The sequence below is a fragment of the Vespula vulgaris genome, chromosome 11 (assembly GCF_905475345.1).
Source record: "Vespula vulgaris chromosome 11, iyVesVulg1.1, whole genome shotgun sequence".
In the NCBI taxonomy this organism is placed as follows: domain Eukaryota; kingdom Metazoa; phylum Arthropoda; class Insecta; order Hymenoptera; family Vespidae; genus Vespula; species Vespula vulgaris.
Genome location: NC_066596.1, coordinates 3,535 through 23,384, shown reverse-complemented (window position 1 = coordinate 23,384; position 19,850 = coordinate 3,535). Strand labels below are relative to the sequence as shown.

The 19,850-nt window shown below is 34.6% G+C and overlaps 3 long non-coding RNA genes across 6 annotated transcripts in view; 2 read left to right on the top strand and 1 right to left on the bottom strand.

Annotated features, from left to right (window-relative positions):
- Nucleotides 1–7,707, top strand: part of LOC127067757 (uncharacterized) — a 55,273-nt gene extending 47,566 nt beyond the window's left edge. For 3 of the 4 annotated variants that reach the window (XR_007782730.1, XR_007782729.1, XR_007782728.1), the window contains one exon: nucleotides 1,313–7,703. This is a non-coding gene — a long non-coding RNA (uncharacterized LOC127067757). Of the gene's footprint in view, nucleotides 1–1,312 lie in introns of all 4 variants that reach the window. The other variant, XR_007782727.1, reaches the window with a different exon arrangement.
- Nucleotides 7,708–10,931: 3,224 nt separating this feature from the next.
- LOC127067756 (uncharacterized) lies at nucleotides 10,932–12,046 on the bottom strand. Its single transcript, XR_007782726.1, has 3 exons — nucleotides 11,813–12,046; nucleotides 11,515–11,745; nucleotides 10,932–11,434 (listed from the first exon to the last, which is right to left on the bottom strand). It is a non-coding gene; the product is annotated as an uncharacterized LOC127067756 (long non-coding RNA).
- A 1,278-nt stretch (nucleotides 12,047–13,324) lies between these two features.
- LOC127067760 (uncharacterized) lies at nucleotides 13,325–19,279 on the top strand. Its single transcript, XR_007782732.1, has 5 exons — nucleotides 13,325–13,719; nucleotides 16,389–16,488; nucleotides 18,277–18,325; nucleotides 18,426–18,623; nucleotides 19,021–19,279. It is a non-coding gene; the product is annotated as an uncharacterized LOC127067760 (long non-coding RNA).
- The last annotated feature ends 571 nt before the right edge of the window (nucleotides 19,280–19,850 follow it).

Below are 19,850 nucleotides of genomic sequence, written 5' to 3'. Positions count from 1 at the left end.
GTCTTTCTCTTGGGTATTGCTTGAGATTTTCTTATATTGTATGGACAGTAACGAGCAACCTTTGTTCTGCAATGAGCCAAAATTAAATATCTGATATTGTTATTGATACATTATGAACTAAAAATGTTTAAATTGATTAAAAAGAAATTAATACTTGATAGAAAAAGAAAAAATTACACATTATTGAAGGGTATTTGTTATTTTCGGCATCAATTTACAATGAAATGTTTTCTATAATCCTATTGATTTTTTATTAGCAATACTTTTAATGTGTACGCATAAATGTATGTATATATATCTTTGTAATGGAACGAAATCTATTAGTTGTTTATTTTTAATTAGATATATGATTCTACTTCTCGTTAATAAACTTTACATTATTATATTGGAAGATACAATGGAAGATATCGAATTAAACTCTAATACAATCTTTTATTCGTTTGTCGTTAACGTTAAGACTTTTGATAAAAGATTTCAATACCTCGGTTAATAGTTAAAGTGCCTTTCAACTGGCCGTAGATAACAAAGCTCTTCACAAATGTATCAACGTAAGATGTAATACCACTGATTAAGAAATTCACTAATTATAGTCGACTATTGTCATTTTTCGATGCAAGATGTAAGTCGTATTTGCATTGATACGCAGATGAATACGTATATGATAATGTTTTTTTATAAACCCTGAGTTTATTTCTGATACAGATTGAGATATATATATATATATATATATATATATATATATTATATATAATATGTATATATATATACAGAGAGAGAGAGAGAGAGAGAGAAAGAAAGGGTAAACGAATCGAGAATTTGAATAAAACAAAGAACGATATCGAGATTAAATTGAAAAGAAACTTTGTTAGCTCTTGACAAAAAGGCATTCGATAAGGAAGCATTAGGCGTCCAAAGTACAATTATATCAAAAACCCATTCAAATTAAAGAAGATTACATATGTATCTGATTATGATACCTTATATTTCTTATTATTCATATAAAAGAAAGGAAAAAGAAAAAAAAAACAGATAAGAAGAATAAGAAAGAAATCTCATCTTTATTTCCCAATATCTTCAATTATGATAGATTTCTAAACACAATAAGGATAATAATAACAATAATAAAAACAACAATAATATGCAGAAGAAGAAGAAGAAGAAGAATAAAGTATCTTGGTATATTCAATTTTGCTTTCTTGTTCTTATGTAGTATATGTATCTAGTACAATGTAAATTTTAATGTGGGATTTCATTTAAACGTGTCATTTAATGCGTATTATGATTAATATGCATTATTCATACACATATCAAGGTATGTGTATTTAAATGAATATAGAATTTATACCTCGTTGACAAATTAAATTTACAATATTGAAATAAGGGTGTCACGATCAGGTACACGCATCACGTTCGATCGTCGACGATCTTTCTATATATAAAATATATCGATACCAAACGATATTACATTTGTTGAAAGGCATATACGTATTACGTACATACGCGTACACGTGCATACAGAAAAATTAAGAAAAAAATAGCAAAATAGAGCGAGGAAGAGAGAGAGAGAGAGAGAGATGAAAGTTCATTGTTTACGAGGAAGGACGTCTGTCCTAACAAACGGAGTTTTCGATGAGGTCTCGTATTTTTGTATTCCTGTTGCTTTCTTTTATTTTTTGATTTTGATTAATTAACTAATTAAATTATAAAAATTTTAATATATATATATATATATATATATATATATATAATATTATTACACTGAAAGAAAAAGAGGATGTTTATACCATTTACTAGCTGACGTATACAAAGCAAATCTTATTACAATGTTTATATGTTTCTATATAAGCTGAAATATCTAAATACAACTTATGTTATTTACTTTCTGTCGAATATCGTATGAGATCAGTCTTTCGGCAACCACCGAGGTGGAATGTTGGAAGATCCCATACAAACATACATTTGTAAATAGATACATATGTGTATATGTACATATGTACGTAACTAGATACATAATATACACACCCACACACACATACACAAAGTATACAGTAGTCTTTCTCTTGGGTATTGCTTGAGATTTTCTTATATTGTATGGACAGTAACGAGCAACCATTGTTCTGCAATGAGCCAAAATTAAATATCTGATATTGTTATTGATACATTATGAACTAAAAATGTTTAAATTGATTAAAAAGAAATTAATACTTGATAGAAAAAGAAAAAATTACACATTATTGAAGGGTATTTGTTATTTTCGGCATCAATTTACAATGAAATGTTTTCTACAATTCCATTGATTTTCTATTAGCAATACTTTTAATGTGTACGCATAAGTGTATGTATATATATTTTTGTAATGGAACGAAATCTATTAGTTGTTTATTTTTAATTAGATATATGATTCTACTTCTGGTTAATAAACTTTACATTATTATATTGGAAGATACAATGGAAGATATCGAATTAAACTCTAATACAATGTTTTATTCGTTTGTCGTTAACGTTAAGACTTTTGATAAAAGATTTCAGTACTTCGGTTAATAGTTAAAATGCCTTTCAACTGGCCGTAGATAACACAGCTCTTCACTAATGTATCAACGTAAGATGTAATACCACTGATTAAGAAATTCACTAATTATAGTCGACTATTGTCATTCTTCGATGCAAAATGTAAGTTGTAATTGCATTGATACGTACATGAATACGTATATGATAATGTTTTTTTATAAACCCTGAGTTTATTTCTGATACAGATTGAGATATATACAGATATATATATATATATATATATATATATATATATATATATATATATATATATTATATATAATATGTATATATATATACAGAGAGAGAGAGAGAGAGAGAAAGAAAGGGTAAACGAATCGAGAATTTGAATAAAACAAAGAACGATATCGAGATTAAATTGAAAAGAAACTTTGTTAGCTCTTGACAAAAAGGCATTCGATAAGGAAGCATTAGGCGTCCAAAGTACAATTATATCAAAAACCCATTCAAATTAAAGAAGATTACATATGTATCTGATTATGATACCTTATATTTCTTATTATTCATATAAAAGAAAAGAAAAAGAAAAAAAAAACAGATAAGAAGAATAAGAAAGAAATCTCATCTTTATTTCCCAATATCTTCAATTATGATAGATTTCTAAATACAATAAGGATAATAATAACAATAATAACAACAACAATAATATGCAGAAGAAGAAGAAGAAGAAGAATAAAGTATCTTGGTATATTCAATTTTGCTTTCTTGTTCTTATGTAGTATATGTATCTAGTACAATGTAAATTTTAATGTGGGATTTTATTTAAACGTGTCATTTAATGCGTATTATGATTAATATGCATTATTCATACACATATCAATGTATGTGTATTTAAATGAATATAGAATTTATACCTCGTTGACAAATTAAATTTACAATATTGAAATAAGGGTGTCACGATCAGGTACACGCATCACGTTCGATCGTCGACGATCTTTCTATATATAAAATATATCGATACCAAACGATATTACATTTGTTGAAAGGCATATACGTATTACGTACATACGCGTACACGTGCATACAGAAAAATTAAGAAAAAAATAGCAAAATAGAGCGAGGAAGAGAGAGAGAGAGAGAGAGAGATGAATGTTCATTGTTTACGAGGAAGGACGTCTGTCCTAACAAACGGAGTTTTCGATGAGGTCTCGTATTTTTGTATTCCTGTTGCTTTCTTTTATTTTTTGATTTTGATTAATTAACTAATTAAATTATAAAAATTTTAATATATATATATATATATATATATATATATATATATATAATATTATTACACTGAAAGAAAAAGAGAATGTTTATACCATTTACTAGCTGACGTATACAAAGCAAATCTTATTACAATGTTTATATGTTTCTATATAAGCTGAAATATCTAAATACAACTTATGTTATTTACTTTCTGTCGAATATCGTATGAGATCAGTCTTTCGGCAACCACCGAGGTGGAATGTTGGAAGATCCCATACAAACATACATTTGTAAATAGATACATATGTGTATATGTACATATGTACGTAACTAGATACATAATATACACACCCACACACACATACACAAAGTATACAGTAGTCTTTCTCTTGGGTATTGCTTGAGATTTTCTTATATTGTATGGACAGTAACGAGCAACCTTTGTTCTGCAATGAGCCAAAATTAAATATCTGATATTGTTATTGATACATTATGAACTAAAAATGTTTAAATTGATTAAAAAGAAATTAATACTTGATAGAAAAAGAAAAAATTACACATTATTGAAGGGTATTTGTTATTTTCGGCATCAATTTACAATGAAATGTTTTCTATAATCCTATTGATTTTTTATTAGCAATACTTTTAATGTGTACGGATAAATGTATGTATATATATCTTTGTAATGGAACGAAATCTATTAGTTGTTTATTTTTAATTAGATATATGATTCTACTTCTCGTTAATAAACTTTACATTATTATATTGGAAGATACAATGGAAGATATCGAATTAAACTCTAATACAATCTTTTATTCGTTTGTCGTTAACGTTAAGACTTTTGATAAAAGATTTCAATACTTCGGTTAATAGTTAAAATGCCTTTCAACTGGCCGTAGATAACAAAGCTCTTCACAAATGTATCAACGTAAGATGTAATACCACTGATTAAGAAATTCACTAATTATAGTCGACTATTGTCATTTCTCGATGCAAGATGTAAGTCGTATTTGCATTGATACGCAGATGAATACGTATATGATAATGTTTTTTTATAAACCCTGAGTTTATTTCTGATACAGATTGAGATATATACAGATATATATATATATATATATATATATATTATATATAATATGTATATATATATACAGAGAGAGAGAGAGAGAGAGAAAGAAAGGGTAAACGAATCGAGAATTTGAATAAAACAAAGAACGATATCGAGATTAAATTGAAAAGAAACTTTGTTAGCTCTTGACAAAAAGGCATTCGATAAGGAAGCATTAGGCGTCCAAAGTACAATTATATCAAAAACCCATTCAAATTAAAGAAGATTACATATGTATCTGATTATGATACCTTATATTTCTTATTATTCATATAAAAGAAAAGAAAAAGAAAAAAAAAACAGATAAGAAGAATAAGAAAGAAATCTCATCTTTATTTCCCAATATCTTCAATTATGATAGATTTCTAAATACAATAAGGATAATAATAACAATAATAACAACAACAATAATATGCAGAAGAAGAAGAAGAAGAAGAATAAAGTATCTTGGTATATTCAATTTTGCTTTCTTGTTCTTATGTAGTATATGTATCTAGTACAATGTAAATTTTAATGTGGGATTTTATTTAAACGTGTCATTTAATGCGTATTATGATTAATATGCATTATTCATACACATATCAATGTATGTGTATTTAAATGAATATAGAATTTATACCTCGTTGACAAATTAAATTTACAATATTGAAATAAGGGTGTCACGATCAGGTACACGCATCACGTTCGATCGTCGACGATCTTTCTATATATAAAATATATCGATACCAAACGATATTACATTTGTTGAAAGGCATATACGTATTACGTACATACGCGTACACGTGCATACAGAAAAATTAAGAAAAAAATAGCAAAATAGAGCGAGGAAGAGAGAGAGAGAGAGAGAGAGATGAATGTTCATTGTTTACGAGGAAGGACGTCTGTCCTAACAAACGGAGTTTTCGATGAGGTCTCGTATTTTTGTATTCCTGTTGCTTTCTTTTATTTTTTGATTTTGATTAATTAACTAATTAAATTATAAAAATTTTAATATATATATATATATATATATATATATATATATATATATATATAATATTATTACACTGAAAGAAAAAGAGAATGTTTATACCATTTACTAGCTGACGTATACAAAGCAAATCTTATTACAATGTTTATATGTTTCTATATAAGCTGAAATATCTAAATACAACTTATGTTATTTACTTTCTGTCGAATATCGTATGAGATCAGTCTTTCGGCAACCACCGAGGTGGAATGTTGGAAGATCCCATACAAACATACATTTGTAAATAGATACATATGTGTATATGTACATATGTACGTAACTAGATACATAATATACACACCCACACACACATACACAAAGTATACAGTAGTCTTTCTCTTGGGTATTGCTTGAGATTTTCTTATATTGTATGGACAGTAACGAGCAACCTTTGTTCTGCAATGAGCCAAAATTAAATATCTGATATTGTTATTGATACATTATGAACTAAAAATGTTTAAATTGATTAAAAAGAAATTAATACTTGATAGAAAAAGAAAAAATTACACATTATTGAAGGGTATTTGTTATTTTCGGCATCAATTTACAATGAAATGTTTTCTATAATCCTATTGATTTTTTATTAGCAATACTTTTAATGTGTACGGATAAATGTATGTATATATATCTTTGTAATGGAACGAAATCTATTAGTTGTTTATTTTTAATTAGATATATGATTCTACTTCTCGTTAATAAACTTTACATTATTATATTGGAAGATACAATGGAAGATATCGAATTAAACTCTAATACAATCTTTTATTCGTTTGTCGTTAACGTTAAGACTTTTGATAAAAGATTTCAATACTTCGGTTAATAGTTAAAATGCCTTTCAACTGGCCGTAGATAACAAAGCTCTTCACAAATGTATCAACGTAAGATGTAATACCACTGATTAAGAAATTCACTAATTATAGTCGACTATTGTCATTTCTCGATGCAAGATGTAAGTCGTATTTGCATTGATACGCAGATGAATACGTATATGATAATGTTTTTTTATAAACCCTGAGTTTATTTCTGATACAGATTGAGATATATACAGATATATATATATATATATATATATATTATATATAATATGTATATATATATACAGAGAGAGAGAGAGAGAGAGAAAGAAAGGGTAAACGAATCGAGAATTTGAATAAAACAAAGAACGATATCGAGATTAAATTGAAAAGAAACTTTGTTAGCTCTTGACAAAAAGGCATTCGATAAGGAAGCATTAGGCGTCCAAAGTACAATTATATCAAAAACCCATTCAAATTAAAGAAGATTACATATGTATCTGATTATGATACCTTATATTTCTTATTATTCATATAAAAGAAAAGAAAAAGAAAAAAAAAACAGATAAGAAGAATAAGAAAGAAATCTCATCTTTATTTCCCAATATCTTCAATTATGATAGATTTCTAAATACAATAAGGATAATAATAACAATAATAACAACAACAATAATATGCAGAAGAAGAAGAAGAAGAAGAATAAAGTATCTTGGTATATTCAATTTTGCTTTCTTGTTCTTATGTAGTATATGTATCTAGTACAATGTAAATTTTAATGTGGGATTTCATTTAAACGTGTCATTTAATGCGTATTATGATTAATATGCATTATTCACACACATATCAAGGTATGTGTATTTAAATGAATATAGAATTTATACCTCGTTGACAAATTAAATTTACAATATTGAAATAAGGGTGTCACGATCAGGTACACGCATCACGTTCGATCGTCGACGATCTTTCTATATATAAAATATATCGATACCAAACGATATTACATTTGTTAAAAGGCATATACGTATTACGTACATACGCGTACACGTACATACAGAAAAATTAAGAAAAAAATAGCAAAACAGAGCGAGGAAGAGAGAGAGAGAGAGAGAGAGAGAGAGATGAAAGTACATTGTTTTCTAACAAACGGAGTTTTCGATGAGGTCTCGTATTTTTCTATTCCTGTTGCTTTCTTTTATTTTTTGATTTTGATTAATTAACTAATTAAATTATAAAAATTTTAATATATATATATATATATATATATATATATATATATATATATAATATTATTACACTGAAAGAAAAAGAGAATGTTTATACCATTTACTAGCTGACATATACAAAGCAAAAATTATTACAATGTTTATATGTTTCTATATAAGGTGAAATATCTAAATACACCTTATGTTATGTACTTTCTGTCGAATATCGTATGAGATCAGTCTTTCGGCAACCACCAAGGTGGAATGTTGGAAGATCCCATATAAACATACGTTTGTAAATAGATACATATGTACATAACTAGATACATAATATACACACCCACGCACACATACACAAAGTATATAGTAGTCTTTCCTTGGGTATTGCTTGAGGTTTATTATATTGTGTAGACAGTAATGAGCAACCTTTCTTCTGCAATGAGCCAAAATTAAATATCTGATATTGTTATTGATAGAATTCATTATGAACTAAAAATGTTTAAATTGATTAACAAAGAAATTAATACTTAATAGAAAAAGAAAAAATTACACATTATTGAAGGGTATTTGTTATTGTCGGCATCAATTTACAATGAAATGTTTTCTATAATTCCATTGATTTTTTATTAGCAATACTTTTAATGTGTACGCATAAATGTATGTATATACATTTGTGTAATGGAACGAAATCTATTAGTTGTTTATTTTTAATTAGATATATGATTCTACTTCTCGTTAATAAACTTTACATTATTATATTGGAAGATACAATGGAAGATATCGAATTAAACTCTAATACAATCTTTTATTCGTTTGTCGTTAACGTTAAGACTTTTGATAAAAGATTTCAATACTTCGGTTAATAGTTAAAATGCCTTTCAACTGGCCGTAGATAACAAAGCTCTTCACAAATGTATCAACGTAAGATGTAATACCACTGATTAAGAAATTCACTAATTATAGTCGACTATTGTCATTTTTCGATGCAAGATGTAAGTCGTATTTGCATTGATACGCAGATGAATACGTATATGATAATGTTTTTTTATAAACCCTGAGTTTATTTCTGATACAGATTGAGATATATACAGATATATATATATATATATATATATATATATATATATATATATATATATATATATTATATATAATATGTATATATATATACAGAGAGAGAGAGAGAGAGAGAGAAAGAAAGGGTAAACGAATCGAGAATTTGAATAAAACAAAGAACGATATCGAGATTAAATTGAAAAGAAACTTTGTTAGCTCTTGACAAAAAGGCATTCGATAAGGAAGCATTAGGCGTCCAAAGTACAATTATATCAAAAACCCATTCAAATTAAAGAAGATTACATATGTATCTGATTATGATACCTTATATTTCTTATTATTCATATAAAAGAAAAGAAAAAGAAAAAAAAAACAGATAAGAAGAATAAGAAAGAAATCTCATCTTTATTTCCCAATATCTTCAATTATGATAGATTTCTAAATACAATAAGGATAATAATAACAATAATAACAACAACAATAATATGCAGAAGAAGAAGAAGAAGAAGAATAAAGTATCTTGGTATATTCAATTTTGCTTTCTTGTTCTTATGTAGTATATGTATCTAGTACAATGTAAATTTTAATGTGGGATTTCATTTAAACGTGTCATTTAATGCGTATTATGATTAATATGCATTATTCATACACATATCAAGGTATGTGTATTTAAATGAATATAGAATTTATACCTCGTTGACAAATTAAATTTACAATATTGAAATAAGGGTGTCACGATCAGGTACACGCATCACGTTCGATCGTCGACGATCTTTCTATATATAAAATATATCGATACCAAACGATATTACATTTGTTAAAAGGCATATACGTATTACGTACATACGCGTACACGTGCATACAGAAAAATTAAGAAAAAAATAGCAAAACAGAGCGAGGAAGAGAGAGAGAGAGAGAGAGAGAGAGAGATGAAAGTACATTGTTTTCTAACAAACGGAGTTTTCGATGAGGTCTCGTATTTTTCTATTCCTGTTGCTTTCTTTTATTTTTTGATTTTGATTAATTAACTAATTAAATTATAAAAATTTTAATATATATATATATATATATATATATATATATATATAATATTATTACACTGAAAGAAAAAGAGAATGTTTATAGCATTTACTAGCTGACATATACAAAGCAAAAATTATTACAATGTTTATATGTTTCTATATAAGGTGAAATATCTAAATACACCTTATGTTATTTACTTTCTCTCGAATATCGTATGAGATCAGTCTTTCGGCAACCACCAAGGTGGAATGTTGGAAGATCCCATATAAACATACGTTTGTAAATAGATACATATGTACATAACTAGATACATAATATACACACCCACGCACACATACACAAAGTATATAGTAGTCTTTCCTTGGGTATTGCTTGAGGTTTATTATATTGTGTAGACAGTAATGAGCAACCTTTCTTCTGCAATGAGCCAAAATTAAATATCTGATATTGTTATTGATAGAATTCATTATGAACTAAAAATGTTTAAATTGATTAACAAAGAAATTAATACTTAATAGAAAAAGAAAAAATTACACATTATTGAAGGGTATTTGTTATTGTCGGCATCAATTTACAATGAAATGTTTTCTATAATTCCATTGATTTTTTATTAGCAATACTTTTAATGTGTACGCATAAATGTATGTATATACATTTGTGTAATGGAACGAAATCTATTAGTTGTTTATTTTTAATTAGATATATGATTCTACTTCTTGTTAATAAATTTTACATTATTATATTGGAAGATACAATGGAAGATATCGAATTAAACTCTAATACAATCTTTTATTCGTTTGTCGTTAACGTTAAGACTTTTGATAAAAGATTTCAATACCTCGGTTAATAGTTAAAGTGCCTTTCAACTGGCCGTAGATAACAAAGCTCTTCACAAATGTATCAACGTAAGATGTAATACCACTGATTAAGAAATTCACTAATTATAGTGGACTATTGTCATTTTTCGATGCAAGATGTAAGTCGTAATTGCATTGAGGCGTATATGAATATGTATATGATAATGTTTTTTTGTAAACCCTTAGTTACTCATTTCTGTTATGTATTATATACTATATATATATATATAGAGAGAGAGGGAGAGAGAAAGGGTAAACGAATCGATTATTGAAATAAAACAAAGAACGATATCGAGATTAAATTGAAATGAAACTTTGTTAGCTCTTGACAAAGAGGCACTCGATAAGGAAGCATGAGCCGTCCAAAGTACAATTATATCAAAAACCCATTCATATTAAAGACGATTACACATATATCCGATTATGATACCTTTCTAAGTCCTGAAATAATTCCATTCAAATTTATATTACACTACTGCCATGTATGGTAAGTAATTGATTGTAAAGACTTTTAATAGACTCAGAAGTGGCGCATTCCAAGGATTTCTATATAATATAATATATAAGTTCTGTGTACCGTAGACTCTTCATTTTTGAGGAAACAAGTTTTTTCAAACCTCTGGGAATACCTAATAAGTAACGTAGCTATTTCTGGTTTTTGAAAGTTAATGCATAGTTTAAAATGGAAATATATACGATGGAAACATACCGACAATTTTTGCGGGTTTAAATGCTCCAATTATTACAGAAAGATTTGGTCCTATAAAAGATTATTTTTTGGACATTCATCTGTCACAGCTTCACAATTCTTTTCTTCATACTGTACGTCACACGCTTCGCGTATAGCCTCTTTTTTTATCGATCAAGAACTATCTCCAACAAAATACGATAACAGAAATTAAGAAGTTTCGTAATTCTTTCATAGAAGTAACTTTGACTTCTACAATAAAAAGAAATTAATAAAAGTTATAGCTATGTGTGTCATGCAACGTGAAATAAAAACTGACCTTTTTCAATGCATACAAAAATGTTTTGGTGAAAGAAAATCTGATCCATTGGTTCTTGATTGTCCAGGATGATGATTCTTTCTTTTGCGAAGCTATAAAAGCGGTTGATATACTTTTGGCTGCGGCAAGTCTTGCTGTTTTTCTTTGTAAATCCAGAAATAATTCAATTCCAATTATACATTACGCCATTAGCGTACAAGTAGTTGATTGGAAAGATTTTCCATTGACTCATAGATGGCGTTGACTGAAGAATTTCCAAACTATATATAGATCGTTTGTAGACTTCACTCGTACATGATTGGTCCGATCTGGACAAAAAAAAATCCGCCTAGAGGGCGCAACGAGAGCTCACCCATGAGTCCGGTCCCGTTCTTCTAGGTGCTATAGTTTCAGTAAACCGCTGTAACGTCCGTAAGAGTGCTCTAACCTCACTCGAACTTCCATAACGTCCGTAATATCGCCGCAACAACCTAACGTCCGTAAAAGTGCCGTAACATCACTCGAACATCCATAACGTCTGTCTTACGTCCGTAAGAGTGCCGTAACCTCACTCGAACATCCGAAACGTCTGTCGAACATCCGTAACGTCCGTAACATCGCCGTAACGTCTGTCACAGCTCCGTGCCATCACAGATGATCGAAATAACGCCGTAACGTCTGTCACACGTCCGTGACGACCGTAACAACGCCGTAATGTCCGTCTGAAGTCCCTGACGTCCATAACAACACCTTAACGTCTGTCACAGGTCCGTGACGTCACAGATGCTGGAAACAACGCCGTAACGTCCGTAACAACGCCGTAACGTCTGTCACAGGTCCGTGACGTCACAGATGATCGAAACAACGCCGTAACGTCTGTCACAGGTCCGCGACGTCACATATGATGGAAACAACGCCGTAAAGTCTGTCACAGGTCCGTGACGTCACAGATGATCGAAACAAGGCCGTAACTTCTGTCACAGGACCGTGACGTCATAGATGATCGAAACAACGCTGTAACGTCTCTCAGAGATCTGTGACGTCACAGATGATAGAAAAACAACGCCGTAACTCCTGTCACAGGTCCGTGACGTCACAGATGATCGAAACAAGGCCGTAACTTCTGTAACAGGTCCGTGACGTCACAGATGATAGAAAAACAACGCCGTAACGTCTCTAATAGATCTGTGACGTCACAGATGATATAAACAACGCCGTAACTTCTGTCACAGGTCCGTGACGTCACAGATGATAGAAACAACGCCGTAATTTCTGTCACAGGTCCGTGACGTCACAGATGATAGAAAAACAACGCCGTAACGTCTCTAATAGATCTGTGACGTCACAGATGATAGAAAAAACGCCGTAATTTCTGTCACAGGTCCGTGACGTCACAGATGATAGAAAAACAACGCCGTAACGTCTCTAATAGATCTGTGACGTCACAGATGATAGAAACAACGCCGTAACTTCTGTCACAGGTCCGTGACGTCACAGATGATAGAAACAACGCCGTAATTTCTGTTTCAGGTCCGTGACGTCACAGATGATAGAAAAACAACGCCGTAACGGCTCTCATAGATCTGTGACGTCACAGATGATAGAAACAACGCCGTAACTTCTGTAACAGGTCCGTGACGTCACAGATGATAGAAAAACAACGCCGTAACGTCTCTAATAGATCTGTGACGTCACAGATGATAGAAACAACGCCGTAACTTCTGTCACAGGTCCGTGACGTCACAGATGATAGAAACAACGCCGTAACTTCTGTCACAGGTCCGTGACGTCACAGATGATAGAAACAACGCCGTAATTTCTGTCACAGGTCCGTGACGTCACAGATGATAGAAAAACAACGCCGTAACGTCTCTAATAGATCTGTGACGTCACAGATGATAGAAAAAACGCCGTAATTTCTGTCACAGGTCCGTGACGTCACAGATGATAGAAAAACAACGCCGTACCGTCTCTAATAGATCTGTGACGTCACAGATGATAGAGACAACGCCGTAATTTCTGTCACAGGTCCGTGACGTCACAGATGATAGAAACAACGCCGTAATTTCTGTCACAGGTCCGTGACGTCACAGATGATAGAAACAACGCCGTAACTTCTGTCACAGGTCCGTGACGTCACAGATGATTGAAAAACAACGCCGTAACGTCTCTAATAGATCGGTGACGTCACAGATGATAGAAACAACGCCGTAACTTCTGTCACAGGTCCGTGACGTCACAGATGATAGAAAAACAACGCCGTAACGTCTCTAATGGATCGGTGACGTCACAGATGATAGAAACAACGCCCTAATTTCTGTCACAGGTCCGTGACGTCACAGATGATAGAAACAACGCCGTAATTTCTGTCACATGTCCGTGACGTCACGGATGATAGAAACAACGCCGTAATTTCTGTCACAGGTCCGTGACGTCACAGATGATAGAAACAACTCCGTAATTTCTGTCACAGGACCGTGACGTCACAGATGGTCGAAACAGCGCCGTAATTTCTGTCATAGGTCCGTGACGTCACAGATGATAGAAACAACGCCGTAATTTCTGTTACAGGTCCGTGACGTCACAGATGATAGAAACAACGCCGTAATTTCTGTCACAGGTCCGTGACGTCACAGATGATAGAAAAACAACGCCGTTACGTCTCTAATGGATCGGTGACGTCACAGATGATAGAAACAACGCCGTATTTTCTGTCACAGGTCCGTGACGTCACAGATGATAGAAACAACGCCGTAATTTCTGTCACAGGTCCGTGACGTCACAGATGATAGAAACAACGCCGTAATTTCTGTCACAGGTCCGTGACGTCACAGATGATAGAAACAACCCCGTAATTTCTGTTACAGGTCCGTGACGTCACAGATGATAGAAACAACGCCGTAATTTCTGTCACAGGTCCGTGACGTCACAGATGATAGAAAAACAACGCCGTAACGTCTCTAATGGATCGGTGACGTCACAGATGATAGAAACAACACCGTAATTTCCGTCATAGGTCCGTGACGTCACAGATGATAGAAACAACGCCGTAATTTCTGTCACAGGTCCGTGACGTCACAGATGGTCGAAACAACGCCGTAATTTCTGTCACAGGTCCGTGACGTAACAGATGATAGAAACAACGCCGTAATTTTTGTCACAGGTCCGTGACGTCACAGATGGTCGAAACAACGCCGTAATTTCTGTCACAGGTCCGTGACGTCACAGATGATAGAAACAACGCCGTAATTTTTGTCACAGGTCCGTGACGTCACAGTTGATAGAAAAACAACGCCGTAACGTCTCTAATAGATCTGTGACGTCACAGATGATAGAAAAAACGCCGTAATTTCTGTCACAGGTCCGTGACGTCACAGATGATAGAAAAACAACGCCGTAACATCTCTAATAGATCTGTGACGTCACGGATGATAGAAACAACGCCGTAACTTCTATCACAGGTCCGTGACGTCACAGATGATAGAAAAACAACGCCGTCACGTCTCTAATAGATCCGTGACGTCACAGATGATAGAAACAACGCCGTAATTTCTGTCACAAGTCCGTGACGTCACAGATGATAGAAACAACGCCGTAATTTCTGTCACAGGTCCGTGACGTCACAGATGATGGAAACAACGCCGTAATTTCTGTCACAGGTCCCTGACGTCACAGATGATACAAACAACGCCGTAATTTCTGTCACAGGTCCGTGACGTCACAGATGATAGAAACAACGCCGTAATTTCTGTCACAGGTCCGTGACGTCACAGATGGTCGAAACAACGCCGTAATTTCTGTCACAGGTCGTGACGTAACAGATGATAGAAACAACGCCGTAATTTTTGTCACAGGTCCGTGACGTCACAGATGGTCGAAACAACGCCGTAATTTCTGTCACAGGTCCGTGACGTCACAGAATATAGAAACAACGCCGTAATTTTTGTCACAGGTCCGTGACGTCACAGTTGATAGAAAAACAACGCCGTAACGTCTCTAATAGATCTGTGACGTCACAGATGATAGAAAAAACGCCGTAACTTCTGTCACAGGTCCGTGACGTCACAGATGATAGAAAAACAACGCCGTCACGTCTCTAATAGATCCGTGACGTCACAGATGATAGAAACAACGCCGTAATTTCTGTCACAAGTCCGTGACGTCACAGATGATAGAAACAACGCCGTAATTTCTGTCACAGGTCCGTGGCGTCACAGATGATGGAAACAACGCCGTAATTTCTGTCACAGGTCCCTGACGTCACAGATGATACAAACAACGCCGTAATTTCTGTCACAGGTCCGTGACGTCACAGATGATAGAAAAACAACGCCGTCACGTCTCTAATAGATCCGTGACGTCACAGATGGTAGAAACAACGCCGTAATTTCTGTCACAGGTCCGTGACGTCACAGATGATAGAAACAACGCCGTAATTTCTGTCACAGGTCTGTGACGTCACAGATGATAGAAACAACGCCGTAATTTCTGTCACAGGTCCCTGACGTCACAGATGATAGAAAAACAATGCCGTAACGGCTCTAATAGATCTGTGACGTCACAGATGATAGAAACAACACTGTAATTTCTGTCACAGGTCCGTGACGTCACAGATGATAGAAAAACAACGCCGTAACGTCTCTAATAGATCTGTGACGTCACGGATGATAGAAACAACGCCGTAACTTCTGTCACAGGTCCGTGACGTCACAGATGATAGAAAAACAACGTCGTAACATCTGTAATAGATCTGTGACGTCACTGATGATAGAAACAACGCCGTAATTTATGTCTCAGGTCCGTGACGTCACAGATGATAGAAAAACAACGCCGTAACGTCTCTAGTAGATCTGTGACGTCACAGATGATAGAAAAAACGCCGTAATTTCTGTCACAGGTCCGTGACGTCACAGATGATAGAAAAACAACGCCGTAACGTCTCTAATAGATCTGTGACGTCACAGATGATAGAAAAAACGCCGTAATTTCTGTCACAGGTCCGTGACGTCACAGATGATAGAAACAACGCCGTAACTTCTGCCACAGGTCCGTGACGTCACAGATGATAGAAAAACAACGCCGTAACGTCTCTAATGGATCGGTGACGTCACAGATGATAGAAACAACGCCGTAATTTCTGTCACAGGTCCGTGACGTCACAGATGATAGAAAAACAACGCCGTAACATCTGTAATAGATCTGTGACGTCACTGATGATAGAAACAAAGCCGTAATTTCTGTCACAGGTCCGTGACGTCACAGATGGTCGAAACAACGCCGTAATTTCTGTCACAGGTCCGTGACGTCACAGATGATAGAAACAACGCCGTAATTTCTGTCTCAGGTCCGTGACGTCACAGATGATAGAAAAACAACGCCGTAACGTCTCTAGTAGATCTGTGATGTCACAGATGATTGAAAAAACGCCGTAATTTCTGTCACAGGTCCCTGACGTCACAGATGACAGAAAAACAACGCCGTAACGTCTCTAATAGATCTGTGACGTCACAGATGATAGAAAAAACGCCGTAATTTCTGTCACAGGTCCGTGACGTCACAGATGATAGAAACAACGCCGTAACTTCTGCCACAGGTCCGTGACGTCACAGATGATAGAAAAACAACGCCGTAACGTCTCTAATGGATCGGTGACGTCACAGATGATAGAAACAACGCCGTAAATTCTGTCACAGGTCCGTGACGTCACAGATGATAGAAAAACAACGCCGTAACATCTGTAATAGATCTGTGACGTCACTGATGATAGAAACAAAGCCGTAATTTCTGTCACAGGTCCGTGACGTCACAGATGGTCGAAACAACGCCGTAATTTCTGTCACAGGTCCGTGACGTAACAGATGATAGAAACAACGCCGTAATTTTTGTCACAGGTCCGTGACGTCACAGATGGTCGAAACAACGCCGTAATTTCTGTCACAGGTCCGTGACGTCACAGATGATAGAAACAACGCTGTAATTTCTGTCTCAGGTCCGTGACGTCACAGATGATAGAAAAACAACGCCGTAACGTCTCTAGTAGATCTGTGATGTCACAGATGATTGAAAAAACGCCGTAATTTCTGTCACAGGTCCCTGACGTCACAGATGATAGAAAAACAACGCCGTAACATCTCTAATAGATCTGTGACGTCACAGATGATAGAAACAACGCCGTAATTTCTGTCACAGGTCCGTGACGTCACAGATGGTCGAAACAACGCCGTAGTTTCTGTCACTGGTCCGTGACGTCACAGATGATAGAAACAACGCCGTAATTTCTGTCACAGGTCCGTGACGTCACAGATGATAGAAAAACAACGCCGTAACGTCTCTAATAGATCTGTGACGTCACAGATGATAGAAACAACGCCGTATTTTCTGTCACAGGTCCGTGACGTCACAGATGGTCGAAACAACGCCGTAATTTCTGTCACAGGTCCGTGACGTCACAGATGGTCGAAACAACGCCGTAATTTCTGTCACAGGTCCGTGACGTCACAGATGATAGAAACAACGCCGTAATTTCTGTCACAGGTCCGTGACGTCACAGATGATAGAAAAACAACGCCGTAACGTCTCTAATAGATCTGTGACGTCACAGATGATAGAAACAACGCCGTATTTTCTGTCACAGGTCCGTGACGTCACAGATGGTCGAAACAACGCCGTAATTTCTGTCACAGGTCCGTGACGTCACAGATGATAGAAAAACAACGCCGTACCGTCTCTAATAGATCTGTGACGTCACAGATGATAGAGACAACGCCGTAATTTCTGTCACAGGTCCGTGACGTCACAGATGATAGAAACAACGCCGTAATTTCTGTCACAGGTCCGTGACGTCACAGATGATAGAAAAACAACGCCGTAACGTCTCTAGTAGATCTGTGACGTCACAGATGATAGAAAAAACGCCGTAATTTCTGTCACAGGACCGTGACGTCACAGATGATAGAAAACAACGCCGTAACGTCTCTAGTAGATCTGTGACGTCACAGATGATAGAAAAAACGCCGTAATTTCTGTCACAGGAACGTGACGTCACAGATGATAGAAACAACGCCGTAACTTCTGTCACAGGTCCGTGACGTCACAGATGATAGAAACAACGCCGTAATTTCTGTCACAGGTCCGTGACGTCACAGATGATAGAAAAACAACGCCGTAACGTCTCTAATAGATCTGTGACGTCACAGATGATAGAAACAACGCCGTATTTTCTGTCACAGGTCCGTGACGTCACAGATGGTCGAAACAACGCCGTAATTTCTGTCACAGGTCCGTGACGTCACAGATGATAGAAAAACAACGCCGTACCGTCTCTAATAGATCTGTGACGTCACAGATGATAGAGACAACGCCGTAATTTCTGTCACAGGTCCGTGACGTCACAGATGATAGAAACAACGCCGTAATTTCTGTCACAGGTCCGTGACGTCACAGATGATAGAAAAACAACGCCGTAACGTCTCTAGTAGATCTGTGACGTCACAGATGATAGAAAAAACGCCGTAATTTCTGTCACAGGACCGTGACGTCACAGATGATAGAAAACAACGCCGTAACGTCTCTAGTAGATCTGTGACGTCACAGATGATAGAAAAAACGCCGTAATTTCTGTCACAGGAACGTGACGTCACAGATGATAGAAAAAACGCCGTAATTTCTGTCACAGGAACGTGACGTCACAGATGATAGAAACAACGCCGTAACTTCTGTCACAGGTCCGTGACGTCACAGATGATAGAAACAACGCCGTAATTTCTGTCACAGGTCCGTGACGTCACAGATGATAGAAAAACAACGCCGTAACGTCTCTAGTAGATCTGTGACGTCACAGATGATAGAAAAAACGCCGTAATTTCTGTCACAGGACCGTGACGTCACAGATGATAGAAAACAACGCCGTAACGTCTCTAGTAGATCTGTGACGTCACAGATGATAGAAAAAACGCCGTAATTTCTGTCACAGGAACGTGACGTCACAGATGATAGAAACAACGCCGTAACTTCTGTCACAGGTCCGTGACGTCACAGATGATAGAAACAACGCCGTAAT